Source organism: Pithys albifrons, chromosome 4, assembly GCF_047495875.1.
Source record: "Pithys albifrons albifrons isolate INPA30051 chromosome 4, PitAlb_v1, whole genome shotgun sequence".
NCBI classification, from domain to species: domain Eukaryota; kingdom Metazoa; phylum Chordata; class Aves; order Passeriformes; family Thamnophilidae; genus Pithys; species Pithys albifrons.
In genome coordinates, this window is record NC_092461.1 from 57,595,527 (window position 1) to 57,616,621 (window position 21,095).

Below are 21,095 nucleotides of genomic sequence, written 5' to 3' on the forward strand. Positions count from 1 at the left end.
GCAGTGTCACTGCAGGTCCTGACAGACAGGGCGGCGAGATGGATCAGGAAATGATCAACATTAAAAAATAACCTTTTCCTACTGAGACTATTTCTGCCACACCACTACCTGACAGCATGACCAAGGCTGCCTTTGCAGTCAGTGCACACCCACAGGTGCCTGCCCTGCTGTCCCCACCAGCTGTGCCATCCTCTTCCTGGATCTGCCCTGCTTCGTCACCCCTCTGCTTCCCTGACAGCAGGGGAGTGACAGTGAGCTCCGAACTGAGCCAGCCCCGCTACTGCCCGTGGAAAGTAAGGGGCAGGGCAGAGCCCCTGCTTTGTTCTTACAGAGAGGAATGGGAAGTCCTGCAAAGACCGGGAGTGAAATGAAGGTTATGCTGATGTTCAGTTTATACCCCTCAAGTGAGACAAATACTTTAGTTTTACACCAGTTTAAGGCAAGAGGTGGGAGAGAAAAGGTTTTACTTTCCCCTTGCTCACTGCCACTCCTGTGCTGTATGTACCTACAGGTCTTACACAGGGGAAAAAAATTGCTGCTTGGGGGAGGTAGGCATTATGCAGAATAACTGTGACAGTACAATAAATGACAGATTCCCATCATAGATCTCTTCTGGATAACACGTACAGCATAGTGAAGTGTTTCTCAGAATTGTACTTTGCTGGTTGTAGGAAATCAGAAATAACATGTCAGGGCAATATATTCACTTGAGCTTGTGTGGATGAGGTCAAGCTTCTACTGATCAGGAGCAATTACTACTGCAAAGAGAAAACTCATTTCCACCAACAGAGATCTGTGTTGTTGTAAGTTAAGATCAAGGTTTGGACTTTAACTGAACATACCAGTAAGAAACATGTGTTAATATAAATTGGTCCTTATAAGCCAAATACAAATTATTATGGTAATCATTAAAGTAACCCAGAGTACAAAAATATTACAGCTATGAAACTGTGTCTTGTAATTACTGGTGTTATCTCTGTGTTTTATATTTGAAGTTCTCTGTTCTGAATACTATTAATGAATATTGATTAGGAGAACAGAAAAAAGAACTCAATATGAAAAGAGGTTTAGCTGTATTTAAACTAAGATGCTTTTTTTTTTCTCCTGCCTTGGCTGTATCTTTAGACCCCCATCTAACAGCAGCTGTGATTTATTTTTAGCTCTTTTTTCTTTGCATATTTAAAAGGGTGTTTCCGTATGGTGTGAAGCATAATCTAGTGTAGCAATTAACCAGAAAAGAGACTGAGCTTTACAATTGCAAGTAAGTCAGAAATTAATTTCTGCTATGAATCAGAGACATCTACACAAAGTGAACGGTACGTCTGTGCTATACATGTATACTTTAGATCTGTTCATTCCATGGACTCAGTGGAATACACAAACTGAATTCAAAAGAAGGCATCTAGGAGTGACTTTAAATGCCTATAACATCAAAATACTGGCAGAGTGTTGCAGAGTTGTCTTTTTAATTCATATTATATAAATTGGATATTGCAGAAATCAGCAATATCCTTTCGGAAGCACAATGTTTTACATCTAATGAAGCATGATCCAAAGGCTACATTTGCATTTAAATACAATGATCCATGCAGAAAGTATCTGGCTTTTATTTAAAATTTTCAATGAACTTCTCTTTTTTTTTTTTTTTTCAGAATGGTTCTCTTTAAAGAAGAGGAAGCTCTGTCTTCCAAGAGATGATGAACAACTGATCTCATATTGTTTGGATAAGGTACAGGGATCTTGCCAGTCAAGACATGTTACATATAAGGAGTTATAAGACTGACTGTATAAATGGCTTTGCCCTGCCATTTTTAATGAGGCAAGCAGCCTTCAGTAAATAAATAATGTGGGTGCAGAGCAAACTCTTTTTACACTGCATCTTAATTAAGAATTAATTAACAAGTCCTCATAAAGAAATAATTAATTCCTGGATCTTCTTTGCTTTTCTATTACATTATTCAAAAAGAATCTCTGGAGTTTCTGCCTTAAAAGACACAGAAAGCCTTTACAACCAGAGAGCATCCTGATCTCTTATTTGTGCAAACTGGACTTTTAACAATATAAATCAGTGTATTCTTTTTCATATATATATATATAAACTCTCAGACTTCTCTATCTGGTAGTTCTCTTTCAGGCAGTTAGTTTCTGACCTCAGTGGCCTCATTGGCAGGGATGGGGAGGAAGGACTTTGCTTCTCCATTCTGCTTTGCTATTTGTGATAGTTTATTGGTTTATCCTGGCAGGCAGCTAAACACCTCCCAGCTGCTTGCTCACTCCCCACCAGTGGCATGGGGAAGAGAAATGAAAAGAAAAAGATAAAGTTTGTGGGCTGAGATAAAGACAGTTTAATAGAACAGAAAAGGAAGGGAAAAAACTTAATGAAAAAGGAATTTACAAAACAAATGATGCACAATGAAATTGCTACTACCCACTGAACCAATGTCTGGCCAGTCCCCAAGAAGGGGGTCAGCCCCTTCCCAGCCAACTCCCTCCAGTTTTATCATTCAGCATGACATCACATGGTATGGAATGTCCCTCTGGATAGTTGGGGTCATCTGTCCCAGCTTCTTGCGTCCCCCAGTCTCCTTGCTGGTAGGGAAGTGTGAGAAACTGAAAAGTCCTTAAGTTAGGGTAAGCACTGCCTCAGCAACAACCAAAACATCAGTGTGTTATCAACATTATTCTCAACCTAAATGCATCAGCTACTAAGAAGAAAATTAACTTTATTCAAGCCTAAACCAGGACAACCAGGCAGGCACTTTAAACTACTCAAGCATCTTCTCAAGCCACGTTAAGATCACTATAGATTCCCTTCTACCCTTTCCAAACAGGGCACCTTTATACACAATTAATTAAACAGCAGTGAAGCCTGCAGAGACTCAGCCAGACACAGAGACCTGCCTTCCACTCAAGCTCCCTGAGCCCTCAACTATCACTTCTGCTTGGCTCCTCTCCAGACTAGGTTAGATGCACCCAGCAGGGACATGCTGCACCCAGCCAGAGCCACTCTGCTAGCTCAGAAAGGGACAAAAAAGCCAGCTGCTTGCAGTGTGTAAAAATGAGGAACATGTTGGGGAAACACCTCAGAAAATACCGGGTTTAAGCAATTGCCTAATATTATAGTAAATCTCCGACATGTGGGATAGCCTCTAACTCCTCTTCATCATTTGCAGCTACTCCTCTTTTCCTGTTCTGAGTATGTCTGCATTGCAGTCACTGTTCACAGAAATGCTGCCAGAATGGGTTAAGCTCACTCAGCTCCTGGTAACTGCTGCTGTAGCAGCCAAAAGCTCTGTTAAAAATTCTGCTTCAGCAGATCTCTGCATGGCTTTGTGTTTTAAACAATCTACAGCACAATTAGTCAAAACTTCTAAAAGTGAAGGTCTGTGGTCCAACAACTGAGCTGACAACCCAGGAATTCAGTCCTTAGATACAGGTGTTTTATTTGGGCATCTGCTTAAAAGAAACCAAACTGAATAGAAACACACACACACACACACACACACACACACACACACAAAACCCAAACAAAACCAACACCAATACAAATCTGGGAAATTCTGGTTTTGATAGGTAATAATTAGATTTGGTAATTTTATTCCCATGGTACATACTGCCTTTCTGCTTATCTCTGCTGAAATGAATTTTTCTAAACAAAACAAAGCTCACAAGTCTTTTTGTTCTCAGTACTCCACAGTTTCCAGTCTTGACCTTTGAGGATAAAGGTGAATTTGTACACAGCTCTCTCGAAGGCTCTTTCTCTGTCTTTACAGCTCTGCTTATTCCAGGGTCTCCAAGAACTCATTCCCTATTTTACTCCCTGCAGTGCTTCTCTGACAGTGGCAGAAATGAAAGAAACTCAAGGGAAGGAATGGGAATTTTCTACCCCAAATCCAGGACAAGTTTTGATTAAGTTTAGAACGATCCAGGACTAAAGTTTCTTCACTCTGGGTGCAATACTAGAGACTTCCCTTATTGCAATGGGAGGACCCCTACACATTTGGCCACATTTGTTCTTCAGAGGATCCTACATACTTCTTTATATCTCTAGCAGATCTATTGCATGCTGAAATTCCTGCACCACCACCACACTCTGCTGCAGGTGTGCCACAGAATATGCAGCACAACATCCATCCACAGTGCATTGGTGTCCTGATTTGCATGCATTAACCTTTGATGCATTTGGTGTCTTTCCGATATGCAGATATGCCTTTATGCAGATATAAGGCACAGGTATGTTGATCCTACAAGCATGAGTTTTTAGGGTTCTGTAAGCAGAGACCTGCTCTGCATTTAGATTTCAACTTGTTTGAATAGTTCAGCCCATCTGTCTCATTACGTGTAGTTATGAGAGAAGTCTTTCTGGGAAGCAGCTACCATGTGTAATAGCCAAAAAGGACCATTGCTTTCTTCACCTTTTTTTGTGAAAAAACACAGCATTCAGGGCCAGTTGAAGACATGGACGAGGAGATTGCTACCACATTGCAGCATTAGGAGCACAGCATGCAACATGAGACAGGGGCTGGGACAAGAAGGAGAAGAATGCCACCATGTTGGAGCAACCAGGTCTAGGGCACATGCATCTTCATGCCAAGATGGCTGCTGCATGTCAGCTACTTCAAGAATTCATGTCATCAAATAAAAATGGCCTGATGGATTAAAAACATCTTCATAACATGGATGCCTGGTAGGAACTTGTGTTGCTGGATGTAACTTACAACTTTTGCTCCTTGATTCAGATGACAAGAGCAGACTGTAGCTTTTTTTGAGAGAAAGGGCAGTCCAATTCTTCTGCTCCTCTACCAACCAGCACCTCCCATGCGATATCTGTGGTACTTATGTTGCTATTGTTATGTACTGATGGACTTGCTAAGGAAAGGAAATCTCTGGTCTCTTGAGAAAGCTCTCCTTGTTCCTTTCTAGGTGATTAATTGTTTACATGGCCATCAAATTGCCCTCTGAGTGTGTGACAGGAAAATAAGTCCACATGATAAAGTACACTGTCAAAACTGTCCTCATGTAGTTTTAATTACTTTGGGTGTTAGGCATAAACTCCACTCCAGCAGACAATTATTCCACATACAATTTTTTTGCGGATCAAGATGTAAACATAAAATTAATTGATTCAAAATGGAATACATTGTTTTGAAAGCCAGCTTTTGTTAAGGAGTGTGCTTTTATCATTAAAGGAGGGAACATAGCTGAAGTAATTTATGAATGACAGCTGGAATGTAGTAGTGGATAGCAATGTGTAGAACATGCTAGATATTGAAAATTTAAAAAATATTCTTATCATCTCTTTGTATATATGTGGTGGCACTGTCAGGAGCTGTATTTTCATCCTTACAGGCACAAACTTAATATGCAAGAAATTATTAATATGTTGTTACACAATTTCATCTGCAGGAGAGCCACACCTGTGCTAGTATGATAAGAAAAGCATATATTTCATCATTTCTATCTGTGGCTAAGTCTGGGAATGTAAAAATGGCACTAGTTCTCTGTGTGCTATGCTACCACAAAAAAGAATTCCTAACAGAGAGATGCCAAAAAACCCCTCTTGGGTCAGAGTAGACATGCCCTGTTCATTCAAAAATCTTACCAGCCACTAGAGCACAGCTTCTCCTTGGTGAGGTGTAGGTTGGACCCAAGCTACTCTCTCTTTGTTGGGTTTGTCATCTTTGAGCCTCAAAAGGAAAATTTGAAGGTAGCATCTTCCAAACAGCTCACTGGACATAAGGTGTAAACTTGCAATGCCACTACATAATCATATCACAGTGTAAAAATACAGCTTCTTCACATGGTGTAGACACAGGATCTCCAGCACCAACTGCTTTGCTATACAAATCATTCTTACTGATTGATATGACAGCCTATAGCACACAGAGAAGTCGGCAGCAAACTACTCAAATCTGCTGCGCTTGCATGACTGAAGAGGAGAAAGGGAAATTGATACGAAAAAAAGAGCCATTACCTTCAGAGTGCTGAGAAAAACCACAACCACAACCACCATTATCCACCATCGCCCCCATCTGCCACCACCCCCCCTGCACAGGTTGTTTCTGTGTCCTCACTCGAGACGTTTGCTTGTAGTTACATCCACCTCTGCTATGAGAATCACACCTAAAGCATTGAAAGGAAAGAAGACAGAAGTGACACTTCTAAGGCCAGAGACTTTAGTAACAGAGGCTGGAAGACAATGCTGCAATTTCACTTAACTGAATGTTTCTCTGGATGAGGTACCCTACAAGGACTAGCCAGAAAACACAACACTAAATGCATTTATCTGACAATCAGTTACATTTACATGATGAAATTATTGGTATAGTCCTTCTCAGTAATCTGGTTTTGGATTACTATCGGTTTCAATTCTTTTGTATCTAAAGTCATCACAGCAAGTCAGAATGTTAGGCCTTTCTTATATGGTTAGGATATGATTTGCATATTACCAGAGCCATTTGGTTCCCTTGCAATCTACCTTCAATTTTCAATGTTTGCAAAATTGCAGCCAGATTAACTGCATTTTGAATTATACAGCTCTGTCATTCAACTACAAACCATGTTAGCAAAGGGCACCTTTAAAATACTTAAGTAAATTTTTTAAACATGTGCATTTTCTTTCAATCTTTTCCCATTCTTCTCACAAGTCCACTGTGCCAGATCCTCAGGAGGAAGAATGCTCAGTGGCTTAAGTAAACTGTCCTAATTTGTACTAGCTGGAAAGCCAAACTGTAGACACCAATCCTGAACTGCTCCCAGACAAGTACTTGCTGCACAGGTTTCCCAGAGAAGTTGCAGATGCCCCATCCCTGGAAGTATTAAAGGTCAGGATGGAGCTCTGAGCAGCCAAGTCCAGAGAAAGGTGTCACTGCCCACATCATGGGGTTTGGAACTAGATGTTATCTTTAAGGTCCCTTCCAGCTCAAACCATTCTATGATTTTATGCAACCGTCTGCAGCCAGAGCACAATTGTGTGGTGTTTGGTGTGGCAGCTTCCCCCTACTGAATACAAGACAGCAGCAGTTCCTCAGAATACATTCAAGGTAGCTGAGATTTAGAAAAGGTCAATTACCAGTGATGCCCTGTAGGGAGCTACACTTGCAGACACTGATCTGATGAAACTGTTAAAAAACAGGAAGTTCTGGTGAGCAGGCAGCTGCTAGGGTGTAAAAGACTTTTAAAACAGAGAAAAGGTAAAGATCAGTCAGATCCCCTTCCTGGAGACAAAGATAAGCTGTAGGCGTTGGTGGGCACCGCTGCATTTGCTGAGAACTGTGAAGAAAATCTCCAAAGTGAAATATGTTTTCTTACTGAACTGCTGATCTCTCCAGATACACAGTGCTTCCTGCTCGATACCTGAATCGAGATGGATGAATGAGTAACACCTTCAGCCACATGTTCAGAGCTTCATAAGACTCCTATATTTTAACCTAAAGCCAGTAATTCTACATAACTAGTTGCATGCTTATCCCAGGTGCCGCATCCACCAGCTGATGTTGTGGCTATACATGTAAAATCCTGCCCATAACACACAAACCTCCATTTGTCTGATGATACTCATTCTGGTAACCAGTCCCAGTCAACCAGACAAGTGTCAATCAAACTAATGCCTCTCAACACAAAACCAATCTGTCTAGGGTTGAAGAGTTTGAACCAATTTAATTTAATTTATTAGAGTTAAAAGGAACCTTTGCCTCTGTGACAATGGGTGAGACAGTTTGTAATCATTCTCATTTAACTGATGAATGTAGACTTGGCACTTGACAATTAACCAGACGTGTTAAGACACTAGGGGTGAAATCACAAGAGAATTCTGTGAACATCCACATGCTTCTAAGGTTTACTTTCCTACAGTAAAATCACCTGCAGCCTTTCTCATCCAGGCAAAGCTGGAGCCATTCAGCTGTGTCTCACAGAAACTGACAACCTCCACTCAGAGAAAAAATCTTGTAGTGCAGAAGGACCCAAGTCCTATCTCTGCTTTCAGTGTGAGACTGGGCTCAAAATATAAAGCCTAATAGCTATTCTGTAATTCCACATAGCCCTACACTCAACAGTTTGCAATTCATGTACATACGCACAAGTGAGAAACATTTAAGTATGCATTACCCACAGAAAGCCTACAATAAAATATCTTACACTAGGCTATTTTAAAGGTGAAATATTACACTCTGGAAACACTTTTCTAGTGCAGAAACCTAACTTGTTTTTACAGTTTGTCCTTTATGGTTGCCTGGTTTAGCAACCCACTTTAAGGAGCTTTCCAGTGTTAATTAATACACATTTTCAACCCTCCTAATCACGTATTGCTCAAGGGTGGTTATTCTGGAATCAAAGATTTAAAGTACATGGTGCATCATTGCAGGCTTCAGCATAACTCTCTAGGATTTTACCCTTTACCCTGGGAAGACAGTGCTGAATGCCTCTCTGCTGACTGAATAAGAGCATTTTTTGAAGAAGGAAATCTAATCTTGATTTAAAGATTTAACGTGAGAAAGAAGCTAACCCCATCCTGTCATAAGCTGTTTCACTGGTCAAGATCCACATTTTATTTTTAGCTTGAATTTACCCAGCTTCAACTTCCACCGATCAAATCTTTGTTAGAACTTTGTTTTCCAAACTGTATTATTTATAGCCTGTGACAGATCACTTCAGTTATCCCCTCATTTACAGCTAATTAAAAAATTTTAATAGATATTTCTATCTCTCTCATCAAAAGAAAAGCCCTGGAGGACAACTGTGGTCCTCTTGCTCATGCTTCTACCTCTCAGCAATGTCTTCTGATCTGCACAGAAACTTCTCACCAGCACAGTCCCCCCTTCATATGACAAAACCTCCCAAGACCATCAGACTGGCGCTGCCCTCACCACTGCCTGCTCTGCTGATCACCTCAGCAGCACCAGCAATGGTGGTGGCTGCTGCTGTGATGTTTTTCTATCGCTTTTCTGACATGCAGCCTTCAAAGTCTGGATGTTATTTGAGTAGTGGGTCTGTTACTGGTGTGTTTCTTCCTGTCCATCTCCTGCTTCTTTGAGCCTACCGTTAGTCCTCTGAAGCCACATGTTCCAACAGGAGTTCATGTTTACTCACCACCTTGGAGCCACCAAAATACTTTGTACAATCCCTCATCTCCCCTCATCAGTCCCCATCTTAGGCAACCTATAGATACTTAGATGTTTCTATTTTTATTTGAAGTCATTGGTACATAATCTGCCTTTGTTCATCACATTTGTCCAAGGGCTTATGGCTCAGTGTTCTGAGGGCAGTTCCATGCAATATATGTGAGCTTAGTGTGTTTGTCCCTGCTCTGTCCTCTGGTGTCACTTCTGTCTAAAAAGGATTTAATATTGTTTAAAAGAGTTTACATGTTACATTATGTAATATAATGTTTACATTCATTCTGACATACTTCAGATCTGTTCTCCCTCCTTTTCTCCTTTTCCCTACCCAGTTTTCTGTCTGCAGCCTACGCTTTCTGCCTGCCAGCTATAAAGAGATTTCAGAATTTTAAAAATAGTTATTTAAAAGCAACAAACCAAGGCTGAAATGAAATACAGCAGGGAAGAACTGCTCTAGGGAAACCCACTAAGTCAGAATAAACCAGGACTTTCCTGAAGGGTTTTAACAGTGACTTTGTGTAGCATCTTAGACCTAAATCTACACATTTAGCTGAACCATCACCATGAGAGGTTTGTCCTTTATTTGAGTATAGCTAATTGCAGATTTACTTTGGGAAGAAGACTTCCAGATATAAATTGATTTAAACTACGTTTTATTATATATTCTTCTGTTTCCATGAAATTTCATTTGCTCCTCATGACAGTTGATAGGCTAAATGCGGATTTAGAAGCCTCTATTCAAACAAACACAACAGATTTTGCCCCATGGTATCTAATGAAAAAGAAAATTTCACGAGGCCTTTCCCTCTGGAAATAACCAGTTGAGAAAAGATTAATGAAGATATATTTATGTCCACACTGTCCCCTGCAGCGAGGTTGGGAGGTATATTCATCATATACATCAGGATTAACTAAGTTTCTGCTGTAGCATTGCAGTTCTCTTGAAAATGTATAGCCACTGACCTACTTTTCAGGTGGCTTGGTGAAAGTCACTACAAATCCTTCTGGCACTTCAGCACCATAAAACTGTAATGCTTTACAGAAATACAGCATCTTCTGAAATGGCAAATAATACAAAAGTAAGACACAGAATAGAGTTTGAACTCCTAATCTTGGGGAAAACAACAATAGTTTTCATAAGAAGCACACCAAGGAACAAGCTGACATGGAAATGCCCTAAGGGGATTTGTCTCGAAGGACAGCCTCTGCATCCCCAGGTATGTTATAATCTTTGATGATCCACTGCTGCTGTTCTTTTCCTAAAAAAGTTACTGGAAGATGCTGGGAGTTCCCACCCCTCCTTACTTTACTTTCTTCCTGCAGAATAGCAGCTTTACTAAAACCAGGCTTTTATGTATGCAGAATAATGCCATCTAAATATTGCACAGCACAGTCTACATCAGTTGATTATACTAATTCTTGAGGTTAAAATAACATCATCTTTCTCCATAACCCTTGTTCTCTGCAAAAGGCAGCTTCTCAGGAAGGCAATGTTGGAATATTTACCAGCTCAAGAGGAAGGTGGCAAAAGCCCAGGACAGGCATGTTTGGCACTTTCCACTGCTGTTTGCATTCGTGCCCCCCAGGCTGTGCACATGGTAGATGGAGGCTGTCAAACAAGGTGGTGCAGCACACCTGGCCTGTAGACATGGGCTTCTCACCCTAAAACAAAGACAAAGGAATACCTAACTCTGATGCCAGCAAACAGAGATGTGTGAGCTTATACAAAGCAAATCCTTAATCACTCTCTTAAATAGAAGAAAGACTTCTCATAAATTAAACCCAACCAGATTGTTAACTTAAGCTCTTTAAGGATTTACTTCTGGTTTTATACTATCAGCTTCAGTGAAAAGTGGAGCAACATGTTCTCTAGCTGTATTGGGAACTCCTGAAATATGTTATTTTATAGCTAAAGCTCAGACAGAGACTGTAACTGCTGTATCACTACCACTATAGTGGTAAAACGATCTCCTGCACTGCTTTAGTCCCTTGAGGACTGGCAGAGGTCATTAGAGAGCACGTTTCTGCTTCCCTGCACTGAGTATACAAGGGCTGCCCCAGAAAAGAGGGCATGAACATAACACCCAGGCAGTTCAAGCCCCACATTGATTTGTCTTGTCCAGTAATTGCATTAATATCTCTATAGTATGGTTACACAGTGCAGCCAGTGGGGAAGGGGAGAAAAAGGATCCAGTGTTGGAAAAAAGGACACTAGTCAGAAATTCAGCAGTTACATTGCAGTTTGACAGATACATAGGTAATTGCATACTGTTTCCTCATCGGCTCTCAAGATCTGGTCACTAGTTCAAGGAATTGAGAATAGTAAAAGTAATCACTTTTTTATAAACAGTGATCGCTGCTAATTTACATAGACTCTATGATAAGTCAAAAAGTGGTGGCAACCAGCACAGCACTGAATAAGGGAGCAGTGTTTCAGCACTGCTGTGGCTTGCTGCCACTAGCTGTAACTAGAAGGAAAACCTCTGTCTCTGTATGCTTGTTGCTATGGTTAGGACCACTAACTATGTGGAAGAAGGAAGGTTTTCTCTCCCTCTGTCTCCCTTCCATCGTTCCCAGGCCCTGTCCACACTGGCACTGCATGGGAATGCATCTGCTGGGAATTCTTCTGCTGGCACAGGTGAGGTGTAAGGCACACAAGACAGAGGGGAACAATCATGGCAGATGCCAAACAGATTACACAATTTTGTGAGCTTCTATGAATTTTTCTTCTATTACCCTACCATGTAAGTTAGAGATGGGGAGATCAGATTTTACTGCAGTTGAAACACCCCCCTAAAATCATCCCAGAAGGTACACCATGGAGTGTGAAAAGTGGCAAAGGCAGAGGTGGGCTATGCAGATTACATCTTCTAAGACATGGAAGAAAACAGTGTTTGAGGATGTCAAAAAAGGGTTTACCAGCCCAGGATTGTTCCAGCCAACGGATGACAACTGACCCCCTCTAAAAAGGACCCTTGGAAGTGAGCTAATATTAACCCAGATAATTACTTGGCTTATTTGATTTTATATTTGCCTTGTTACAAAAAAAAATATTTGAGAGTGAATTTTACATACTCATATAGAGTAGTATCTGACAGTTGTTTAAAGACACTTCAGAAAATTGAGGATTAAATGTCTTTCCTAATGGTAACACTGTACTAAATCAAAAGCTTTACTCTTCATGAATTTGAAATAGTTTTAGCTATATTATTGAGAAGATAGCCTTTGAAACAGAAAGACCTCTTTATCAAAAAGGAAATAGCTCCTGAATTTACCTGGGGCATATTTTCTTCCTCAAGATTTAAAAGGGTGGGAAAAGAAAAAAATATTTCAACTTATTTTAAAACATATATTACACTTCTGCATTCCAAATAATGACTAGTTTAAATTTTATTCTGTCTGTAATTTCTGTCTATGTAATGGATTTTGTTTGCTTGTAATTTTAAATACATGCCTGTCCTAGGGCATCTGAAATATGCATTTAGCTCAAAATTAATTCTGCAGTTTTAATTATGATTCCTGTATTAAAAATTAACTTTGAGGTTATTTTTAAAATCCTTTTTTCTTATTTGTAAGATATCAACTGAGAGCAGAGATAGCCATAAAATCATTCTTGAGGTTTCATACAAAATACATTTATGAATTTTTTTCCAGTTCTTCCAGGCTTCTCTTCTCATTATCAGACAATACAGAGCCATTGGAGAAAAACTATTACAGGTCTCAAAGGTAAAAGACTGTATGGGGCTGGACTGCATGATGTCACAGCTGTGCACCAGCACTGGTGCAGCTCACCTCCCAAGGGCTGCTGCTGCATTCTGAGGAGCTGATGTCCCTGTGGTCATTCACCTCACCTGTAGCCCTTGTAATGGTGCTTCGTTTCAGGCAGAAAGCCATGAGCCCAACCCCACACGCAGCATTTAGCATGCCATGGAACTCCAAACCTGTAATCTGACCTCCAGCTTCCTGGTAAGGGTGGTGGGAAAGGTCAACCACTCCAGGCGGTAATCCTTCAAACCTCTTCCTAAATGTAGTCAGCTGTGAAGAGAAGTCATACACTGGTGAAGCATTTGTCATGAAACAGCATTTTCTTGGACTCTTTCCATCCCCCAGGACCCGAGCCCTTCCTCACCTAGACCATGAACTAGTCAGACAGACCCTGCTCTTTGCCATTTGAGGTGAGAAAGGGTTGCAGTGCCTTGTCAACTAATTTCTGGCCTCAGAACAGGACAATTCTCACCTTAAGAAATGTAATTCTCTTCCTGCATCACCACCAGCTTACTGTGGAGTAAGAATTCCACAGTTCTTGCTCTCCATATTTTTCTGGTATCTTTGTGAGTAATAATTAATCATTCTTAGCCTAAAGGCAAAGAAATTTTCCCAACCTTTGCAAGAATCAGCCTTTTACCTCAGTGTGTGACATTGGCAATGGCATTTATTTGCCTTTCAATAATTTTGGGGTTGTTGTTGTTGTTGTGAAAAGCTACTTTGGAGCATTAATGGCTACAGTATGTTCAGGTATGCTACACTTGGCAGATGGGCTGTTAATTGAGATGAGCATTAGTGAATTCAATATTTTTTTTTACTCAGTTCCTCATGCAGGTCTTGATTTGCTTCCAAATGCCTGCCCTGTAGTCAGATTAGACATTTGTAATGGGCTCCTCTGTGGTAATGCCTTGAATTTCTTGACAGGGTTTTCAGTATGATTTTAGAAATCACTTCATCCTCTACATACATGATGCAGCAGCATCTCTGTTCATATTTAGCAATGGGAAATTGGTCCTTTGTTCCCCAAAGCCAGCAGTATGTCCCGAACTTTGCAGTTGCAAACTGAAATTGCAGAGGTACAAATACAAATACAAAGAGTGGGAACTCAGATAGTCTAAGTGATTTATAGATTCAAGCCTGATGCTTGTGAATGTCATTAGAAGCCAGTTTGCCATCCTAGTAATTACATTCAGATGGGTTTGGGTCAAACTCACTGTATTGTTTCTCCTAAAAAATTAGCTCTATGATCCTATGTGTTCTTGAGTGGCAGTTTAAAAATATTGATGGAATATTATATTAGAGCAGATTTAAAGATTTTATTTAAGGTAGTTATGAAAAAATATATATTAACAAAAATAGTTTGTAACTATGAATATAGATTGTCATTATTTTAATATTAGCAACCAATTTTCTGACTGAATAATTTTTAATGCAGATTTCTAATACTTGTGGAAAAAACACTGATTTTCATGTAATTTTCTGAACAAAAATAGTTTCTCTCTCTGTCATAGTCATTAGTTTTAATTTATTAGTTTTGTTGTCTTTCCCAACCATCACCTACAATCAGTGCTACAGATGAATCATTAGTACCACTTCTCCAGTTTCCTGCCAGCCTGCTGAAAGTCTGATGGATGAAAATCCATTGAAGAGTGCAAGTGTTTTCCTTTGTCTCATTCAGGTCATTCCTAAAGCTAAAATCAGGTAAAGCATTAAAAATAACCATATTTTCCAATAACTAGTTAAGTTACAAAGAACAGCAAAGTACTCCTGAACAGAAGTACTGCAGCACTGTCAGCTAAAATGCTGCCATGAACACCTGCTCACTCCTTCTAAAAATAAATTGTTGGATTGTGTCACCAGAATTGATTAGCCTAAAAAATGTAATGTCTCATGACAATAGGATTCCTGGGTGGAAAGCTATGTGTGGAAAAGTGCTGGGCAGATGCACTGCAGACCTTGCTCTCCTCCCCTGTAGCTGTACTCACAAAGAGTAATCACAGCCAAGTCAAGACACTCCAAGGCTGGCAAGGTGAGTCAGAAGCTGCAGCCGGGCCCCATCAACCCACCCCACAGTGGAGAGGACCAGTTATTTGCTAAGGCTGACCATGAGTCCAGGCACTGCTCAGCAGATACAACAACTGCTTTGATCTTCTCTCCTTCCTCCTTGGTGAAAAGTATGGAAGTGATCTTCCCCCATGGTGGCCTTACATGGAATGACTTTGTCCTTTTAGTAAATTTCTCTCCTTTGGAAAGAGTCTAGGCCCAACACTTCAGTTAGAAGACAGTTTACTTGCCCTCAAGGCCTCAGCATTAACTAGCCAGCAGAATAAAGATGGCCATCTCACAGTCAAATCAGCCACGGTAAGAGCCATTCCTTTGACAGAACTATTTTACATGCCTCCACCATAATGGGATTTGTCACTGATTTCAGAGATGTGGCATGCAGCCACACAGGCTTTCACAGGATTTTTTGGCCTGTAAGAAAGTTCTATTAGATCATTTATTCTGTCCCCTTGGCAGTGGCAGCTTCTTACTGATGTGCTCCTTGAATGGAAGCAATGCTTTCCTGCAAGCTCCCACACATCCTTTAAAGTCCTCTTCCTATCCCTAATGGCTTGATTTCCAGAGGTGATGGTATACTCAGGCTCTTTTGCTCCTTAAAGAAGTAGGACCACTCAGACTTCTTGAAAACCAGGCCAAAAATGTATGTACAGAGGGGTAATTGCTGTCTTTGCAGGCAGCTCTGGGCCATGTCATAATAAGCTCTGTTAAGTGAGGACAAAGTCCACACTAGAGTGATGCAGGGCTGGCATGAAGAAAGAAACATGTCAGTCTATTCAAGTTTTGTTTTTTTTTTCCAGTGTGCAGGGAGAGGGAGCTTAGCAAGGATGAGCATTTCCCCTGTTTTTAGACAGGTAGAGCACACTACACAACATGGGTGAGGTACACTGGAAGAGCTTGTTTAAACCCATGGTACTTGTCTGCATTAGTAACTCCTGGGAAATTTACACTTGTGTGGTTTAAAGTTGCATTCTCTTTATAATGAGTTTTGCTTATACTATACACAAATGATAATTAGGGGAGGTACCTCAACATACCTTCAAAAGATACTTCCGTTTCCTCAAACTACAGAACCTGCAGGCTGAGAAATCCGATTATGTACTAAAACTTCTTTAATGAGCATTTCTGCATGAATAGGAGATGTGGTACTAGGACCATGCTATTATTATATAAAATAGAAGTGAATTTAGGGATTACAGCAAACTGCAAAGCTGCTGGTTCCTGCAGTTTGTGCATTCCTGGTTTAACACATGTAGATTGACCTCTAAAGTAGCATCTGTGAGCACCTAAGCATATCCAGTGGCTTGATCTTGTCATAAGGGGGAAGTCTTGTTCCTTCTCCTTTTCTTGCTCCTAACCCAAACCTCTACTCAATAAAAGACCCTGCCTCCTCACTTGTGTTGGCTCTGGAGCTTATTTGAGTTGTCTGTGAGCTGATACAACTCACTAACCCAGCAGAAATCTAGGCAGATGTTTCTTTCAGAGTCACGTTTCTGCTTGGTTAGTGACCAGCACTGATGACTGAAGGGCTTCATTCATTCACATGTTGCAGGGCTGACAAAAGAGAGATGATGGGATTGCATGCCTGGGAACAGGGCTTCCTCATTTTGGTGGAGGTGAACTTCTGGCTTAGTGATTACCATCCTAGGAAAGTGAAACCTAAGGTATCTAAATGTGAGCACCAAAATCCATTTTAGTCATCTAAAAAAGCAGTTTAGTAAAACCACCTGCTTCATGTAAGCACAGCTGAGGCAAATCCTGTGCCTCCAGAGCAGAATGCCTTCAGCAGCTGGTACAAACCCTGCTGCCCCCCTTCCTGGCCCTGACACTCTCCCACGCTGGCTGGCTGGGCAGCCAGGATATTTATATGCCTTCCCTGAGAGCTGGGCTAGGAACTGGTCCAGTTGAAAAGTAACTTCGGTACCCAACTCACTTACAAAGAGTTGTGGCAGTAGAACACAGAGCAGAAGAAGGGGCAGAGATGGGCTGTTGTAGCCTGGGTGAGGGCCAAGGTTGTATGTGTTCAGTTTCTCCTTTCCTCTGCCTTCCCAGAATGTTACAAGTCAAGGGCTGTGACCTCCAGCAGCTCGTACACCTTGTGCTTCAGCTGTGATTGTGTTAGCTTGCTGTCATAACTACTGCCAAAAACAGCCTCTTGGCAAGAGGTTAATTCAGGTGCTTGGGTTTTCCTGGTTCTTGAATGGGAATAAAAAAGCAATGGAAATGCCTGAGATGGAGGGTGGGTCAGTATTATGTGTGTACTTTATTTGTATGTTATTTACCTATGACTGTAACTGTGATGTTGCGAAACATAAGCCACAATGTAGGCTTCCGAGGTTTCAGCTGTCCTTCCTCTCCTGATCTCTTACACTATTTTTTACATTCCTTTGTTGCATTTTGGCTCATGCTAATCTGTAAGGCCCTTGTGGCAGAGACCGCATCACTGATGTGCCAGCACAATACTCAGATAATGGAGCTCAAGCAGCAATGGGGGCCTTAGGGAGCACCTGTCACAGAGATGACAGGAGGGGATAGTTTCACTCTTGTGGAGTGCAGAGCTTACGTTTAAGAGCGCTTGGGTTTTGCCAGCCTTATTGAAGGACTTCATCTTTGCCTCTTGCTTACACAGTTCCCATCTCTTTATCTCTGCCAGCTACCCACTGCCTTTACACTCCACTGCTACTCCTCCATTTTTACTCCATGTCTGATCCTTTCCTTTTGTCAAGAGATCACAGGTTGCCTCCCTTCCCTCATTCTCTACATCTCTGCTTTCCTTCCTGACCTTTGCCTGTCTGCTGATTAGGGCTGCAAATAAAGATTAGGTAACAAACAAACCTCACTTACCCAGATTAAAAGACAAGCATCCAATAATTGTCTTCTTCCTAAATACAGAGGCAGATAATTTAAACCAAATGGTATTTGGAGCTGGAGGGCAAAGGGGAGATAGGAGGTTAGAGAGAAGAGGCAACTGAAAGCCACCTCTGTCCTTTGGAGCTGTTGTTGGCTTTATTTACATTTCAAAAGGAGCGCAGGTTATGGTGAGAATATAAATTGCTATGGTAATACCTTTTTATACCATATGTAGTGACTCTTGTACAAAACAAAGTATATGGTTTTGATGTAGCTTATGATTTCTGAAAGCATTTTTCATCTAATTAAATCCAAATAAACTAGCTATCTGGAGGAACTGGGAACATCTACAGTAAGTTTAAGAGATGGAAAGTTCCTGTGGATTTCAGTGTACTGGCACGCTTTGTGCATCCCTTGTGAAGACTCGACGAAAACTGTATTTTGCTGATGACGTTGAGCTATTCCAAAACATACAGCTGAAGGAGAGTAACGGCTAGAACATTGGTTCCCAGTCTTTTTGGACCCACACACTACTGTTAGCCTCCAAAATTTCCTACAAATAACAATTTGATTTCATACTTTAAACTGAAAACACTACAGAGGCACCAAATGGTTACGATGGCGTACCATGCTCTATAGGACATCTACAATCCTTGAGTATATCAAGGGAACCACTGATACAAGAAGAGGGAAGAAGGCGGTAGAACAAAAGTGCCAATTCAAGACTCCACATGTGCAATCTTCACTTACTACAGTAACAGGAAACCAACACAGTTGGAGGTGAAAGAGTTAAAGTCTTTTGGATGGTTGGGCTCATTGCAGGGTCATCATGTGGGATGTGGATACAGATGCTAGGGGTTTCCAAAGGCTGCTTGTTACTAATGGAATGATTTGATGGGAAATTTGCTGCAAGAACTATGGGTAAAGGAAATCAGAGAACTGTCTGAGAAAAACACCACTGGGCCAGCTACAATGCACCACTGTAGTGGCATGTTAGGAACAGAGAAGAAAAGCAACACCAGACTAGTAGAATGACAACCCTCAGCTTGATAGTACAGGTTACGTGCTAGAATACTACAAATTTTGTTGCAAGGGCCATGTGGACAAACTGAAGATGGGCTGGACTCTGCTATACATGGACTATGTCACCCAGTGCAGACAGTTCTTGGACGAAGAGCTTAAAGAAGTCTCAAAAGAAAAAAAAAGAAAAAGGGAAACAAATCAACAGAGGAACCCAACAGCTGGCAATACTGAAAGGAAGTATGAAGGAAGGATCATCTCTAAGGATTCATTGGATGGATGCACATGGAGAATAAATTGAGCTATAATCTTGCCAAGATTAACTGAAAATGAAAATGCTGATGGTACTGCTGTATTTGGATTATCAAAAAACCAACCAACCAACCAACAAATGAGCACCTTCCTGCATAAGCAAATCCTTGCTTGGTAAACATCAACTGCAGATCCAGGCTCAAACCTTGAGCCATCCACAAATGCGACAGCGGCGCTGCTGCAGAATGGCATATGGGGTTTGAACTTGTTCTCAGGAAGTAAGAGCTTACTGGGTGTTAGGTCAGTCCTTACATCTGGGTGGAAACTTATAGTAATTGTGTAATTTCCCTAAAAAAATCTCCAGAGATCTGTTAGGCATTTTGCCTTTGCAGCCTTTCCTGCCTTTGCTCTTGCAGTTCTTGTGAGTCCTTTACATCACGTAAAAATATGGTTATTTCTTAAAGACCTTGGTACAGCATTAAAAAAGCCATCTATAATTATGCCGAGGACCCTTTCGCCGAAATACCTCTCTTCATTAGTCATGCTCACTTAAGGGGGGGGAAAAAATAACAGCATGCCTGGATTTATCCTTTTTTCCTCCTTTTCCAGGCCGACCATCGGAGCATCCTCCAGCCGCGCAGTCCCCTGTGCAGCAATCGGGGCGGCGTCTCCGGCATCGCCGCAGCGCCAGCACCGGCCCCGGCTGCTCCCCGCGGCTCGGGGCGGCCGCAGCCCCCTGGGGCCGGCGGTGGGGCCGCAAGGTGGGCAGCGCGGCGCCGGCAGCCGTGTGCGCGGGGCGGCGGGAGCCGAGCCGAGCCCCGCAGGGGCGGCGGGAGCCGAGCCGAGCCGAACCCCGCAGGACGCGCTGCGCTCCCGCCCGTGGCGCTGCCGCCGCAGCCCCCGGGCGGCTCGCGGCTCCCGGCGGGCGCGGGACATGCGCAGTGCCGCGCGCCTGCCCGCGCCGCGGTCCGCGGCCGCGCTCCGTCCCTCTCCGCCTTCCCTCGACCCTCCTGCCGGGCGGAGGAGCGGGAGGGAGCGAGGGGGAGGAGAAGGAGGGAGTGGAGAGAAGAGAAGCGGAGAGGAGAGGAGAGCGACGAGACACCAGAGACGCGCCGTAACTTGCTGCCACTCGTCCCTCCCCTGCGCCGGCCGCGCCGCTGCCCGGCCCCTGCGGGTGCGCCCCGCGGGACGCGCATCACCGGGTGCGTCTCGGCGGGGCCGGCGCCTCCCGGTGAGTTGGGGACGGTGCACGAAGTTGCCATGTCTGCGTTTGGGGGCCGAAGGGGGGCCGTGTGCTGGTGCAGCCGCTGCGGGGGCCGCTGCGGGGCTCGGGCTGTCCGTGCCTGGCCGCGGTCCGCGCTGCGGCGAGCGCGGCGCTCGGGCGGCGGTGTGCGCGCTGATGGGCGGCAGCGGGCACAGGTGCAGGGCAGGGCCCGCGGGGTCATTGTGCGGCTCTCCGCGGCGCGGAGTGCCGCGCCTCCCCGCTCCCGATGCTGCCGGCCAGCCCCCGTAACTATTTCCATTCAAATCCTATTACGTGCTGACAGGCTCCAGTTTGTTTCACAGAGGCATCTGCTCTTGGGCTTGGAAAGTCTTTTAAGAGGAAAGGGTCGCTGGGAGAGCGGGGGCTGCTGCTCAGAGAGAGCTGCAAGCTCGGATTGTCCGTAGCGCAGAGTACTGCGGGGAGCTTTCAGCTCCCTTGGTGCTCCGAGCAGGGGAAAGGAAAAACTGGCACATGTTCACAGCAGAAAGTTGTGTAGCTTGAGATGTTACAGACGCTAATGGGCCAATTATCTAAATAAACAAACAGTGATTTATAGGTGTCTGAACTATAATGCTTTGAACGATAGAGCTCTTTAACCTCTCTAATCTGTCCCTCAGAGATTTGGTTTTAAGGAGAGTAATATATCATCTGTGGTGCTGACTACGCGAGTTGATTACATTTTTAAAAGGAGTGGCCTTTGAAATAATACTGAGCCATTAAGCAATAAATGCAGGAAAAAGTGACGGAGAGCAAGACCAATGATA

At 42.7% G+C, this 21,095-nt stretch overlaps 1 protein-coding gene across 2 annotated transcripts in view; it reads left to right on the plus strand.

The window, feature by feature from the left end:
- Window positions 1-20,033: 20,033 nt before the first annotated feature.
- The window catches only part of PAG1 (phosphoprotein membrane anchor with glycosphingolipid microdomains 1), a 115,876-nt gene continuing 114,814 nt past the window's right edge, over window positions 20,034-21,095 (plus strand). For both annotated transcript variants that reach the window (XM_071554288.1, XM_071554289.1), the window contains exon 1: window positions 20,034-20,298. The gene's annotated coding sequence lies outside the window, so the exon portion shown is untranslated. The remainder of the gene's footprint in view (window positions 20,299-21,095) is intronic.